Genomic DNA, 15,849 nt, shown 5'->3' on the forward strand with positions numbered 1-15,849 from the left:
GAACTTTTCCTGTTTCTGATGAAATTTGAAGATTCTGACAAGTTTTTTAGTTTTTCGTGAAATTTTTGATGAAACTTGAAAATTTCAGTGACACAACCTTGATTTTAATGTCGTTTTCTAGAATCTAGTGAGCTGTTCAACTAACGTTCATCAATTTCTAGAGATAGAGAGAAAAGGGAAAGAAGAGAGACAGAGAAAGAAAGAAAGGAAATTTGAAAAAAAAAAAAAAAATTTAGGCCAATTATACAAACATAAAATGGCATCGTTTTGAAGATTTAAAAGTGTCCAAGATCCGCATGTCGCCCTAGATACCTTATCCGATTCGCAACGCCTTAACTTAAGAACTACCTTTTTTAAGCCGTTGTGAAGCTGAGCTGTTAGCCAATTGAGCCACCTCATGAGCTTTCACCTGTGTCTCCAGCCAAACCTTTTAATTGTTGAGCTGAGCCATTTTTCTACTTTGGTATTTTTTAACTTTATTTATGTATTTTTTAAGTATTTTGTATGATTAAATTTTAGGAAAATTAGAGAAGAAAATTGAAAAAATAGAATAAAAATAAAACATTAATAATTTTTTTTTGAAATTAAATATTAATTATTTAAATATGGAATTTTTAAAAATTGCAAAAGATTAATTTCTACAAAATTCTTAGGTTAGAATTTTTCTAAATTTATCCCAAATGGTGAAATAATTTAGATAAAGTTTCAATAATAATTAATATTTATTTTCAATCTTAAAAAATAAAAAATTTTCGTAAAAATTTTGAAATTAAATACTAATTACCTAATGATGAGATTCTTAGAAATTTCAAATGACAAATTTCCAAAGAAATCTCTAAGTTAGGAATTTCTCTAAATTTGTCCTAAATGGTGAAATAATTTGGATGGAATTTCAATAAAAGTAATTATATTCTTTTCCAAATAAAAAAAAATAACTTAAAAATTTGTGGGAAAAAATATTTGACAATTATCCAAGGATGAGAATTTTAAAAATTTCAAATGGTAAATTTTCTAAGAAATCTTTAGGTGAGGAATTTCTTTAAATTTGTCCCAAATGGTGGAATAATTTAAATGAAGCTTCAAAAATAATAGTCATAGTATTTTTTTTCTAAAAATTAGAAAACTAACAAGAGTTTTTTTCTAAATTAACCCAAATGGTGAAAATTTAGAAATAAAACTTGTACAATAAAGAATAAATTCCATGGATGAAATTCTTAGTAATCACAAATAGATAATTATCTAAAATATTTATTTGGCCCAAATGGTGGATGAATTATATATATTTTCGATAAAAAAACCAAAATAAAAATATGATTAAATTATTTTCCAATGATGGAGCCTCTTCAAGAAAACAAATGGGATTCTTGAATACTCTTGAAGTGAGAAAATATTTTTAAGAATTCTATCAGATTGATGGAGAAATCTTAAAGATTATTTTTAATATATAATTTAAGACCATTAGAATCAAGACCTTAGGATAATTTAAAATAAAATATTATCGTCATTTGGATGGGCATATGGGGGTGTTATAACCTTCCCCATATGTAACCAAACTTTCGAACTTCATTCTGATTAGTAGATCGGATTTTATGCTTTTAGGAACCTTTAGTCAAGCTTAGGAGCTCCTTAAAAGGATAGATTCATTAGATAGTGAATCACACCTTAATAAAAGATTGATAGCTACTCTTTTTGTTAAATCTAGATATAGATTTATGGATCTATATTTTATGACATTATAGTAATTGCCTTCTATTTAACGCCGGCAACATTTCATTCATTTATAACCTTGGAAATACAAAATATGGTTCAACTACTTTTAGCTAATTCACAAATTTGTGTGCCTAACAATTTGAATCACTACAAATTTATCTATCATGTTACCTAAAGTTTGACAAAATAAAAAAATGGCAAACCAAGTTGCTATAATAGCAAAAATGCCATACTTAATTACTTCAATTGCTAAGAAAACCTCTCTTCCACCCAAAAACAGGGCCTATGTTTTATGGCTTTGTAGCTGACTTAAGATTTTATCTCTAACATAGCCCATAGCTTCACATTTAGTCTTTCCCTAAAAAGATGGGATTCCTACATATATTCCTAGACTATCAGCTTTAAAAATCCCCATCTTATCAACAACTTCTTTCCCACTTGCAATGTCAGTATTAGAGCTACAAACCAAACTTGATTTTCCTAAATTCATCTGCTATCTTGATTTCATACAAAAAGGCTGGATAATGGTTAGTAATTTTTGACAATTCAAAGTATTATGCTCAATGAAAGTTAAAAGTAAAAAGTCTCTACGTTTGGTTTAAACAACTATGAATTAAGAAGAAATCCTGTAATTTCTTGAATTTCTACTTATCGTCATCTTTCTAATTAACTTTTTCTTTTTGACGTATTTTTTCCAACATTTAATTGGTCCCGTGTGTAGCAACACCAATTAGTTGAGCCAACAATTGAGTTAGCTAAGATTGGTGGCACGATTAGCATTATCTTTGCATCAGTCTCATTGCCCTTTAATTATCTTTGGAACCTCCAAGACATAAATAAATGATTTACACTTTGGAATTGGTGTTCAATTTTCACAAGTAGCATTGTAGGTTTTTTTTTAAAAATATTTTTGGAAGCCCTAAGGGTTCGATAGCAAAATGAAGGAATTTTTTACCCAATCATCCAAATAAAGTATAAATCAATGACCTGTGGTAGCTAAGAACAGTGTTTTTTGGAAAAAAAAATAAAATAAGCCAAAAAAATAATTATTGTATTTTTCTCTGAAAGAAAAACTTAAAAAATTTTTCTATACTAAAAAGTTGCTTTACTCAAGTTGTGACTATATATGATATTTTTTTCCTTCAATCCATGGTCTCTTGAAAGAATAAATTGATATTATAGTTTTAGATGATAACAAACTAAAAACCAAGTAACAAATTTTCTAATGCGTTACCTCAACTTTTTTTATATTCAAGGTTCTAAAAATTAAAATTAAGAGTTCAACAAATTATTAACACACTTCACACATAATAGTTATAACCTCAACTTTCGTCTTGCTAGACAATGGAGTTCTTTATTTGACATATTTTTCTACTCATTTTCCTTTCCTTTTATTTATTTGGTGAAATTATATTATTTAATCATTTGACAATGATTTCAGTATTAGCATTATTTATACTTTTTAAGATTTGAAATTTTAGAACAATCGTTAATAGTGTCTAATTCTTTTTGTTAAGCAAACTAACTTGGATATTAATTCGATGACATAACATTGATTTGTTGATGTAAAACTTTTTTCAATTTTAAAATGCCATGTAGTTTTTTTTGTCATGTGGCATGTTTTGGATTGATCCCACAATTTTCTTTTTAATTTTCAATCCCTTTTATAATATTGTATTAAATATAAATTTGGTACAAAATTAGAGCATCTTATTCAAATAAAATACTTAAATTAATAAAAAATTCAAACCTAAATATATTTAAGAGATACCTCTTTCTTTCCTAAAAAAAGTAAAAATAAAAAATAAAAATTGAATCTATTGAATATGCTATTGAATATGCTGAGCTTGAGAAGAAGAGCGTATCATTTAAAATTCTCTTAATTAAAATATGATAATTAACCAATTATAATAAAAAATTATATAAGAATTTATCATTTAAAAATGTAGATTCCATATAATTCTTTTATGAATCTTACATATTACTTAATCATAATTGATTAGTTGTACTATCCTTACACAACGAATCTAATATCTTTAGTTAAATACATATTTGGCCACTTAACTTTATAATTTTTTTCATATTGATATCTAAAAAATTTTTCTGCCTTATTAGTACCCAAACATTCAAATCAATTATCATGTTGATACTTGTCACTAACGAAAACTTTCATAACGTAACATGAACATAAAAGAAGAGGCTAACACATGTCAAAATAGTCTAGTCAGCTCCATATCATCAATGGCACCTCATCTTTAAAAGAAAAATGCAAAAAAAAAAAAACAAAAAATTTTAAAAAACTCTAAAAAGTTGTTAAAAATTCTAAAAAATTTTATAAAAATTCAAAAATAATTTTAAAATTTTTCTAAAAAATTGCAATAAAAAATCTAAAAATTTCTAAAACGTTTTGAAAGAATTCCAAACATTTTTTCAAATTACTAAAAATTTTAAAAATAAAAAAAAAATTTTGACATTTTTTTAAAAATTCTAACAATTTTTCAAAAATTATAAAATAATTCCAAAAAAATGTTTAAAAAATACAAAAATTTTGAAAAATTCCAAAAAAAATTTCAAAATTATAAAAATTTTTAAAAGTAAAAAATTTTCCAAAAATTCTTGAAAATTTTAAAAAATTCAAAAAAATTATGGAAATGTAAAATTTTTTCAAAAAATTTACAAATTTTAAAGAAATTCAAATTTTTGTTTAAAATAAAAAAGACAAAAAGTGATGATTTCATTAAAATTTAAATTTTTTTTAGAATTCACAAAAATTAACAAAAACTCAAAAAAAAAAAAAAAAACTAAATGAAAAAATGAAAAAAAATTTGAAAAACAATATAATAATTTTTAAAAAAATTTTAAAAAAATTAAAAACTTCTAAAATTTATTCTTATTTTTTAATCTTACAATTTCAAATTATATATATTTTCTTAATTTTGAAAATTTTTCAAAATTTTTTAAAATTTGTTAATTTGTTAATTTTCAGTTTTTTAAGTTTTCTGATTTTTTAAATTTTATGAAAATTTTATTTTTTTAAATTTCAAATTTTCATAATTTTCTTATTTTAAAAATATTTTTAGAGTTTTTAAAATTTTTCAAATTATGATAATTTTTTAATTTATAAAAATATTTCATATCTTTTATTTTTTATAAATTTTAAATTTTGAATAAATTTTCAAAATTTTTTAGAATGCTTTAGAATTGTTTTGAATTTTTTTAGAATATTTTAAATTTTTTGAAAAATTTTACAATACTTCTTCAATATTAAAAAAATTAAATTAGTTTAGTATTTTTATAAGCTTTTGATAAAATTTTTAAAATTTTTTCGTATTTTTTATAATTTTTTAGAATAATCTTGAATTTTTTCTAAGTTTTTAAAATGTTTTAGAAAATTTTAAAATTTTTTGAATTTTTAAAAAATTTTGAAAAATTTTTTTGCATTTTTTTTATTTTTTTTCTAAAATTTGCTTTTAAGGTTGACATGACATTGATAATATGAAACTAACTGGATTTTTTTTTACACATGTCAATATTTTATTAGATGTTAATACTACATCAGCAAAGTTGACTAACAGCATTAGTCTCCAGTGCCAATGTGATAATAGATTTGGACGGTCAGGTACTAATGTAAGAAAAAAAATTTTAAATATCAATATGATAAAAATTATAAAATTCATAAACCACATATGTATTTAACCCTAATATCTTTTATAAGTATAATATCAAAATTAAGTGCTACTTTATCTCTTACTGAAAAAAATGTTAAGAGGGATTTTGCTTACTCTACATGTCCCAACTACGTTATATGATGTTAGCTCTAAGTATGGGGTCTTATCTAGCTGTTTTATTTCATTTGAGTACTCATGCTTATTCGAAGGTCTTGTTATTTTTAGGCTCCAGATCTGTTATTTATTCCATAGAAGCTATTATGGGATATTCTCTAGATAAAAAGCAATTCCTTTTATTTGCATAATGACTGAGAAGGACCCAACTTGGCCTTCTTAAAAACAATCACAACACAGTTCCAAACTATTACTTATTTAAAAGATTTATAATTCAAATATCATATTATAGATTTTTAACATTTCATTATAATTCAAGACATTAATCCAAAAAATTAATATAGTGTTGAAAACCCATAAAAATTAGAATACTAGAGAAACTAAGAGTCAGGTATCAAAAAGTCCAGACTTTAGCTTCAGCATGAACAACAGTGCATGAAATACATATGCATGAATTGATCACCTTATCATTGATAAAAAACAATTGAAGTTAAAAAGTTATCTGATGAAAATAAGTCCACGATGACTAAAGGTTTAAAAGAAAAAAAAGAAACCATTGTTTGTTCTGCAAGCCTTAAGTTTTACCCCCAATTATCTTCAGTAGATTAATTTCACAACTTGAAAGATAATAGTGAAGAGTTGCTATCAAGCTTTTTTGAGTAGTAGTTTGACATATACTCTTTAACCAAGATATCTCTGTATATTGGGGGTTTTCTTCTGATATCAAATCCTTGATTCGTCTATAAAGTCTTGATGCCTTTTCAGGATTATCTTTTATTGTCAAAAAGCATGCCACCAATATTCTTAGGCCTTCATTTTTTGCCAAGACCATGTGACTAACACTTTTGAACTTGTAATTGGAAATAAGCTGTGTTCAAACAAGAAATACATCTGTTTATATTTTTTGATACATTCAATCTGTATTGGCTCAATTCCAATAATTAAAACTGAAACTATACAAATATCAAATTGTTTACTCTAATTATGTTCACAATGGTAAGGCACATTATCGGATACCAAATTCAAGAGTCTGGAGATAGACTTGCCTATAGAAAATCTCCAATATTTACTGCTAATGCTCTAGGAATGCATGGAACATCAACCCATTGATTCTCATGAAGAATTTGTAGGTTGCCCATTTAATCTTACAAAAGTATGGTGATGAGGCTACTATCTTTGTGATTGATAGTTCCCAATGTTAATTCTGGTTCAAGGCATTTAGGATAATAATGGTGTAATACCCAAGCCCAAATAATAATTGGGCTAGACTAATACTAAAGCCGATTAGTTTATTAAGACATTATTTAGTAAAAGAAAAAGGGCTTAAGTATTAGATGAAAGAAAACCTAACTATCGTGAAACAGAAAGGAAATAGAGTTCTTCTTCTTCATCTTCCTTAGGGTTAGAGAATATGAAAAATCAAGTTGGAGATTCACAATCAGAGGCTACAATCAAGTTAATCCCTTAAAGGTGAGTACATGCCCTTTTTTTATTTGAAAAGAAATATCAAGTTGATTATTATTATTTGGAGTTGAAGTTTTGAGAGCAAAATCAAGAAAAATCATGAAATCCTTCATTAATCTTGATGATCTATATGGGTAAATTATTGGGCTTTGTTTATTTCATATTCTTAAGAGTTATTGATGATTATTGAATAAAGTTTGAAGGTTGAAAGTAAGGATTTGAGATTTTAAAGATTGAAGGAGAAATTCTATTTTTGGATGAGATGTTGTGATCTGTAATAATGAATTAAAATAGAATTTTGTATTAATGGATAGATTATTTCTGTGATTATTATATATCATTGGAAAGCATGTTGAATCTAGTTTCTAATGAAACAAACGAAAGTCAAATCCGAGTTTTCTATGAAGAATTGTCTAATTTTTAACTTAAGGATATACAGGCTGTAAGACAGCAGCATCAGGGTTGAATTTCAAAATTTTCCTTAATTTGTATACAAGGATTTACAGATTAAGCCATATATATTTGGAAAGCTTATTGAGTCTACTTTCCAATGAAACAAGCGGAATTGAATTTGGAGTTTCCTGTGAATGAATATATAATTTTTATTAGAAGGTATACAGGCTGTTTGGCAGCAGTATATGACGTGGATTTCAAAAATTGTTATAATTAATCTACAAGGAATTACGATGTGTGCCAGATATGGTTAGAAAGCTTATCAAGTCTAGTTTCTAACTCATTAAAGAGATCATAGTTCCAATTTGGATATATTGAAATATGACTGTTTTAATGAAAAGAGGTCGGGCTGCCAATATTAATTAGTTAAGTTAACCCTTGTGTAACTTAGTTGATTTTTATATAAATGGTCTCAAAAAGGGTTGATTAAATTCTGATATATTGAAATGATCTTGGCCATTAATTATTTTGAGAGAAAAAAAAAACTAAGTGGTGGAATCGAATGGAGGTAAGTAGAATCTCACACACTTTGCTTGTTTTCGAATCTATGTATATATTTATATATGTTTCTAAATGAAATAATGTTTTATTTCTTTATTTTCGATATATGAAAATAGGATCAAGCATATGATTATTTTGTGTTTCTTTATATAAACAATGGATCATACTTATGAATGAAATGAGAAAATGATTTATGTTTAAAGAATAATTTTATAATAGCTATGTTTTTATATCCCTAGAAAGTGGGATCATCGACACCAGAACTAGTTCTACGACCCTGGCTAATGGGTAGTAGTAGTTAGCAAAGACATGATCATACGATCCTGGCTAACGGGTAATAGTACTTAGCGTAAGCCCTGGCTAATGGGTTATAATAGTTAGCAATGATCATAAGAATGAAATTGTCGATACAGCCAATGTCACGGGTTATAGCAGTGACCGTAGCTAACGATTTGAATGATAATGATGATTTATGATGATGATGATTTGCGACGATTTTAATGATTGATCCATGATTTGGTTTGATTATGATATTTGAATGATAGCATATTTTGCAATGATTTATGAAGTGACATATTTTGACATTGATTTATAAATTTATGAAATATTTGACAAAACGATGATCTTGAAATGTTTTGATATTATGATTTGATGAATGTTTTGAATGATCTATATGATGTGTAAGAAAACAATGCTTGATCTGGTAAGGTGTGTGAGCCTATACTTACTGAGCTATGGTTTGCTCATTTTCCTTTTATTTTTTCTTTATAGATGACTAAGTAATAAGTTTGGTTAGTCTTGTGTGAAGCTAGAAGATGAAATGGGTAAGATTACTTAATCGTCGGAGAATATATTGGTCAATGAGATTTTAAGAGGCAGTTTTATATTTTATATGGTCTGATTTGCACATATAAAGATGTATCATCAGTTAGATTAAAGATATGAATTTTACTTGGTAGATTGTTTTATTGAAAAATTTTAGAATGTTTAAGAAAGAAGGCTTCGTATTACTTTGAGATTTTCTTCAAGGTAATATGGCCGTGTTACGTCTTGATCTCGAGAGTTACAAATGGCCTATAAGGAGTAGTACATCAGCATAATCTAGATTTTTAAGGCAACTATGGTTGAGCCCAAAAGCCTTAGATAGCAGTGCAAACAATGTAAACCCCAATGTCACTACTCGCTTAGAGTAATCTATCATTATGTCTCTGCAAGATGATTTGTAAAAGACAATTCTAGCAAAAGCTAGCACAAGGATGGAATGGATTGTAAAAGAAATTTCTAGCAAGAGCTAGCATAAGGATGGAATGAAACCTTTCTCATATGATAAATGACTAACACATACCTACAAACTTCAAGCAATTCTGAAGGGTCAGGTGGATTAAAAGCCATCAAACTATTAGGAAAATGGGATCCAACTTCATGTAATTGGGTTTGGACTAATCAAGGGCCTTAGGCCTTAGTTTTTTTTTTTTACAAAAAGTCGTAGCTATTTAATAAAAAAATATGAAGCTATTTTAAGGTGGAAAAAAGAAAGTGGTGCCACAAAACTAGGATGAAAAAAAGAAAAAAGCCAAAAAAATAGAGAAAAAAATAAGAAGGGAAAGTTGGTTAAACAAAATTGATCCATGATCTGATTAAGCTAAAACTTTGTCAATAGGTTTATGATTCAGAGTTCTATATTCTAAATGGTGAAGATCAGGTTTGATACTCTCTTGAAATAAATCTAAGGTGTATTTGTTGAGTCATCTATTTGGTGAGATTTTTCCACTTTTCTCTTTAGTTATTGATTAGCTCTAGTTTTAGCTAGAGAAAAATTTTGTATATTCATTATTTGATAGTAGAGAATTTTTTCTGGTGATCCATGGTTTTTTCCTCTACAATGGAGGGTTTTTCACATAAATCTTAATGTGTTTTATTTTTCCTGCATTGTTGATTGTTGATTGTTGTCTATTACTGTAGGTTTATTGAGATATATTATTTCTACATTGTTGTGTTTATTATTTCTACAATGTTGTGTTTATTGCTTCAAACCCAACAAGTGGAACAAAAGTGAGGGTAATTTTGAGACATCGATACAAAAACAGCCCAAGATAAAAGTAAACTCTATTTAAAATCATGGAAGGTGATATAAGTTTCATGATAAAATTAAACAGCATCAAATATTTAATTTGGTAGCCTATGATGAAAGATCATTTATATTGCAAAAATTTGTATAAGTCGATATTAAGTGATTCGGTTAAACCAGAAGATATAAAAGATAAAAGCTTAAAGAAGTTAGGAAGAAAACTGCTAGCTACAATAAAAAAATGAGTTGATATCAGCGTGTGCCATCATGTAATGTAAGAAACAAATGTCCATACTGTTTGAAAAAAATTGACAATATTGTATGAGAGAAAAAAAGGTATGAATAAAGTTATGATTGTTAAAAAGCTTGCAACTTCATAATAAGGGATGGACGATCGATTACAGAGTACTTAAATGATGTTCAAGATATATTTAATCATATGACTACTATGGAGCTTAAGATAGATGATGAAATAAAGGCGTTGTTTCTTTTAGGTTCATTGCCAAACAGTTGGAATACTTTAATTGTGACTATTCTTAATTCAGCTCTTGATTATAAGGTGACATTGGAGATGGTAATGGACAGTATGCTTGTTGAAAAAGCAAGGTAAAAAGATTCAGGCTTGAGAATCAAGCTTTGGTCACAGAAAACATGAGTTGAAACATAAAAAAAGATTAAAACTCAAAAGGCCGCAGTAAGTCTAAACATAAATCTAAATCCATATATAAAGTGAAGTGTTTTCATTATGGTAAAGCAGGTCATATAAAACAATACTACAAATCTTGAAGCAAGAGTGAAAAGATGAAAAATGTAAGAGTTTAGATGATAGCAATGTTGTAACAATGAATTTAGATAGTGATTTAGTTACTCTGATTTGTACATATGGTGATTGTAATCATATCGATGATCCCAGCATTAAGTGATAGTTGACATAGGAGCGACATATCATTGTGCTCCTAAGAAGGAGTTGTTTACAACTTACAAAGTAAGAAACTTTAGTTGCACCAAGATAAGAAATAATAGTGTATCGTAGATTGTTGAGATTGGTGATAGTATTGTACAAATTAGTACAGGGCTGCATGTTGACTTTAAGGAATGTCAGACACATTCCAGATATGAAAATAAACTTGCTTGTTATTAATGTTTTTGATAAGGAAGGATATGAAAGTCAATAAAAGAATGGGCAGTGGAAGCCTTTCAAAGGATCTATGGTAGTTGTAAGGGGAAAACTATGCTGCACAATGTACAAGACATGAATGCAATTGAATGGCAACCAAATAAATGCCATTAAGGATGATGCTTTAGTAAACTTATGGCATAAAAGGCTAGTACTTATAAGCGAACAGGGGTTATAAGTTTTGGTAAGATAGTCTCTCATTTTTTTTACCAAAGATACATCTCTTAGTTCATATGATCATTATTTATTTGGTAAGCATCGTAGAATTTTTTTTTCATAAAAGTTCTTAGAGAAAAGAAAATAGAATGGAATTAATTTATTCTGACGTATGTGATCCCACTGAGGTTAAGTCATTAGGTGGTAGCAGGTATTTTATTATTTTTATTGATAATGCTTTATGTAAGACTTAGGTGTACATGTTGAAAAACAAAAGTCAAGTATTATAGTATTTTTAGAAATTTTATGCCATGGTGGAAAGAATGATAGGACTACCCTTGAAATATATTCAGATTGATAATGGTAGGCAATACACAGCCAAAGACTTTGAAGAGCATTATTCAAAGCATAGGATTAGGCATTAGATGACAGAACTTGAAACACCGCAGCATAATGGTGTAGCTGAAAGGATGAACCACACCATTGTGGAAAAGGTTAGATGCATTTTAAGGTTGGCAAATTACTAAAGCCATTTTGGGGTGAAGCAGTCAACACAACTTGTTATTTACTTAACAGATCACCATCAATTCTTTTAGGCTTTGACATTTCAGAAAAGTATGAACAGAAAAAGATGCTTCATACTCTCACTTGAAAGTTTTTAGGTGTAAAGCATTCATGTATGTGCCAAAAGAGTATAGGTCAAAACTTAATAATAAAACCACACAATGTGTGTTTATAGGATATGATGATGAGAAATTTAGCTACAGGGTATGGGATCTGGTGAAAATAAAGATAGTCAGAAGTAGAGATATGATCTTTCATGAAAAAAAAATCATAGCAAATTTTGAGAAAAATGAAAAGACTACACAGGTTACTATTAAGTGTGATGTTTCAATAACGACAAGGGTTTCACAGGAAAGAGCCATAAATGGTGAAAATGAGCAAGAAATAGAACTTGGGGATATGAATGAGCCAGTCATAGTTAGTGATGAGCCAAATGCAATCAGTTTTGAGCAGGGTGAGTAGTTTTCTCCATCAGAGAGTGTTGAGTAAGAAGAGCTACCTTCGACATTAGGTAGTGTAGAGTCTTAGCCTAAGAGATCTACTAGAGAACACAAGCCATCTACCAGGTATCTAAGTTTATATTTTATTTTAGTTACCAGTGAATGAGAGCTAAAGAGCTTCTAAGATGTACATGCTATTCTGAATAAAAAGCACTGGTTAAAAGTAATGAAATAAGAGATAGAGTCATTGCAAAAAAATGGTACATATGATCTTGTTAAACTTTCAAAAGAGAGGAGACCATTGAAAAATAAATGGGTGTTCAAGTTGAAAAAAAATGGTGACAAGCTAATGAGGTACAAAGCTTGATTGGTGGTGAAAGGTTTTTCTTAAAAATCAGGCATTTATTTTGATAAGATCTTCTCTCCAGTTATGAAGATGAGTTCTATTTGAGTGGCATTAGGATTAGTAGCTAGGTTGAATCTTGAGCTTGAGCAACTTGATGTCAAGACTACATTCCTGCATGGTGACTTGCATAAGGACATTTATATGAATCAACTTGAAGATTTTGAAGTGAAAGGAAAAGAGCACTTAGTTTACAAATTAAAGAAAAACTTGTATAGCTTGAAACAAGCTCCACGACAATGATACAAAAAGTTTGATTCTTTTATGGTGAGCCATAACTACAAAAGAATGATAGTGGATCCTTGTATGTATGTCAAAAAATTTCTTGATGGTAACTTCATTATTCTCTTATTATATATTGATGATATGTTGATTGCGAGACAAGATGCTGGTATGGTTCACAGGTTGAAAGAACAATTGTCTAAGTCTTTTGACATGAAGGATTTAGGTCCAGCAAAATAGATTCTTGGTATAAACATTATCTGGGATAAGAGAGCTAAAAAAGCTGTGGTTGTCATAGGAAAAGTATGTTGAATGGGTGTTTAGTAGATTCAACATGTAACATGCTAAATCAGTTAGCAATCCACTTACCAACCATTTTTATCTGAGTAAGAAATCTTGTCTAGTGACGAATAAAGAGCAACTAGCTATGTCTATTATTTTTTATTCTTCGGCAATTTATTCTTTAATGTATCTTATGATTTGCATAGGGCCTGACATTACTCATGAAATTGGTTTAGTGAGCAAATTTCTTTCTAATTCGAGAAAGGTTTATTAGGAAGTAGTAAAATAGATTTTTAGATATTTGAGAGACACTTCAAAAACATGCTAGAGTTATGAAGTTTCACAACCAATTCTAAAAGAGTTTACTGATGCTGACATGGCAAGTAATCTTGATGGTAGAAAATCTACTTTAGGGTATTTGTTCACTTTTATAAGAGAGCTGTGTCTTGGTAGTTTAAGTTGTAGAAGTGTGTTGCTTTGTCAACTACAGAAGTTGAATATATTGTAGTAACCGAAGCAGGTAAATAAATGCTTTGGATGAAACTTTTTTTTCTTGAATTAGGATTGAATCGGAAAGAGAATATGGTGTTTTGTGATAGCTAAAGTGCTTTAGATTTGAGTAAGAATGCCATGATCATGTTAGAACGAAGTATATTGATGTTAGATATCACTAGTTATGTTTAGTGATTGAGAAACAGCAGATACTATATAAAAAAGTCCATATTGATAAGAATATAACAGATATATTGACTAAGACACTTCCTAGGGAGAAGCTTGAGCTCTGCATTAACTTAACCAAAATGAGTTCTTTGGCCAAGGTAAATTCTAAATGAAACTGCTATGATTATGAATCCCCTCCTAATGGGGCTAGAGGGAGAGATTGTTAGGAAAATGGGGTCCAACCCCATGTAATTGGGTTTAGACTAATCAATGGCCATAGGCCTTGATCTTTCTTTTTACATGGAGCCCTAACTACTTAATAAAAAAAGGCGAAGCTGTTTTAAGGTGGAAAAAAGAAGGTGGTGCTGAAAAACCAAGAAAAAAAAAAGCCAAGAAAATAGAGAGAAAAGGGAGAAGGGATAGTTAGTTGAACAGAATCAATCCATGGTCCGATTAAGTTAAAACTTTGTCAACAAGTTTTTGATTTAGAGTTCTACATTCTGAATGGTGAAAATTGGGTTTGAAGTTCACTAGAAGCAAATTTATAGTGTATTTGTTGAGTCACTTATTTTGTAAAATTTCTTTAATTGTCTCTCTAATTGTTGATTAGCTTTAATTTTAGCAAGAGAAGAACTTTGTATATTTATTATTTGATAGTGGAGATTTTTTTTTTGTGGTCCATGATTTTTTCATCTACACTGGAGGGTTTTCTATATAAATCTTAGTGTGTTTTATTTTTCCTATGTTATTAATTATTGATTGCTATCTATTACGTTAAGTTTATTGCGATATATTGCTTATATATTGTTGTATTTATTACTCCAAGCCCAACACAAACAACTCAAACTGTCCCTCCAGTTAGCATTTTTTGACTTGTACAAATCGTAGTTGCTTAGATACAACACCTTTCTGCGAGTTGTGTCACGGGTATGGAACTCTTTCTTCACCTCAGTGTCTTGTTCATGAAATCTACGTATCCCATCAATCATCTCATCCAAACCACTTCCAGGAATTCCATGGTTAACCACCTGAAAGAAACCCCACTTCTCACAAGCAATCTGAACTTGCTCAACTACCTCTGCACGCAGAGTTATGTCCTCCCTGATACCTTGGAGATCTAAGATTGGGACACCGAACTGATGAGAAATGACAACTCGAGTTGTTCTCGAGGATAAAGTTCTGATCAATGAACATACGAGGAATTTTGGTCATCCCGGCATCTACTATTCCCTTGACTCCAACTTTTGTATCATCAAAAGCCTTCACTTCACTTTGGCGGTCATAATCAGGGTTAGAATCTCCCTGAACTTTTCCAGTTTTTGTGCCCATTATTATTATTATTATTTTTTGTGTTTGTCTGTGTGAAATTGTTAATCTGCTTTAAATCATAATGTACTCTCTCTATTATCAGGCAAAAACCGTTCCACAAAGTCCACAGCCACATTTTCTTTGCCTTGACTAGTCAAAGTAGTCATTATTAACCAAAAAAATCCTTATGTCTACTTAAAGTATCAGTCTGGTCATACATGGATCCATACAAAGAATATATACATGTAACTCATCCAAGAGGGATGAATTTGCAGCCATGCTGCTAAGAAATCGCATTCATGACTTTTGCGAGATCTCATTATGACTTTTTTGTTTTAAATAATGATGTTTGTTAGTTTGATTGCTTTACGGGTTGTTCATGTTGTTAAGAAATTTAGTGGAGACAAATTGTACTTTGTAGTTATTGGAATAGGAAATTACCTAGGAAACTTTGTATTTGTAATGCATATATATATATATATATATTCACTTTGAATTAAAATTAGTGTGTGTGCTTGCTTTCCCTAGTAAAGAAAACTCTTCTCCCTCTCTTTGTCCTTTGTTGTGTTTTATTTTTTTGGGGTAATTATCAAATCACCATATCCTACACTTTCTCCCCAAATATGTACATAATTACCTGTTTATTTTCCTTTCTTTTA

At 28.8% G+C, this 15,849-nt stretch overlaps 1 pseudogene; it reads right to left on the reverse strand.

Annotated features, from left to right (window-relative positions):
• Positions 1 to 6,103: 6,103 nt before the first annotated feature.
• Positions 6,104 to 15,643, reverse strand: LOC111279344 (deacetoxyvindoline 4-hydroxylase-like; annotated as a pseudogene).
• Between the last annotated feature and the right edge of the window lie 206 nt (positions 15,644 to 15,849).

The sequence above is a fragment of the Durio zibethinus genome, chromosome 27 (assembly GCF_047325235.1).
Source record: "Durio zibethinus cultivar Kanyao isolate XHJ-2024 chromosome 27, ASM4732523v1, whole genome shotgun sequence".
Lineage (NCBI taxonomy): Eukaryota > Viridiplantae > Streptophyta > Magnoliopsida > Malvales > Malvaceae > Durio > Durio zibethinus.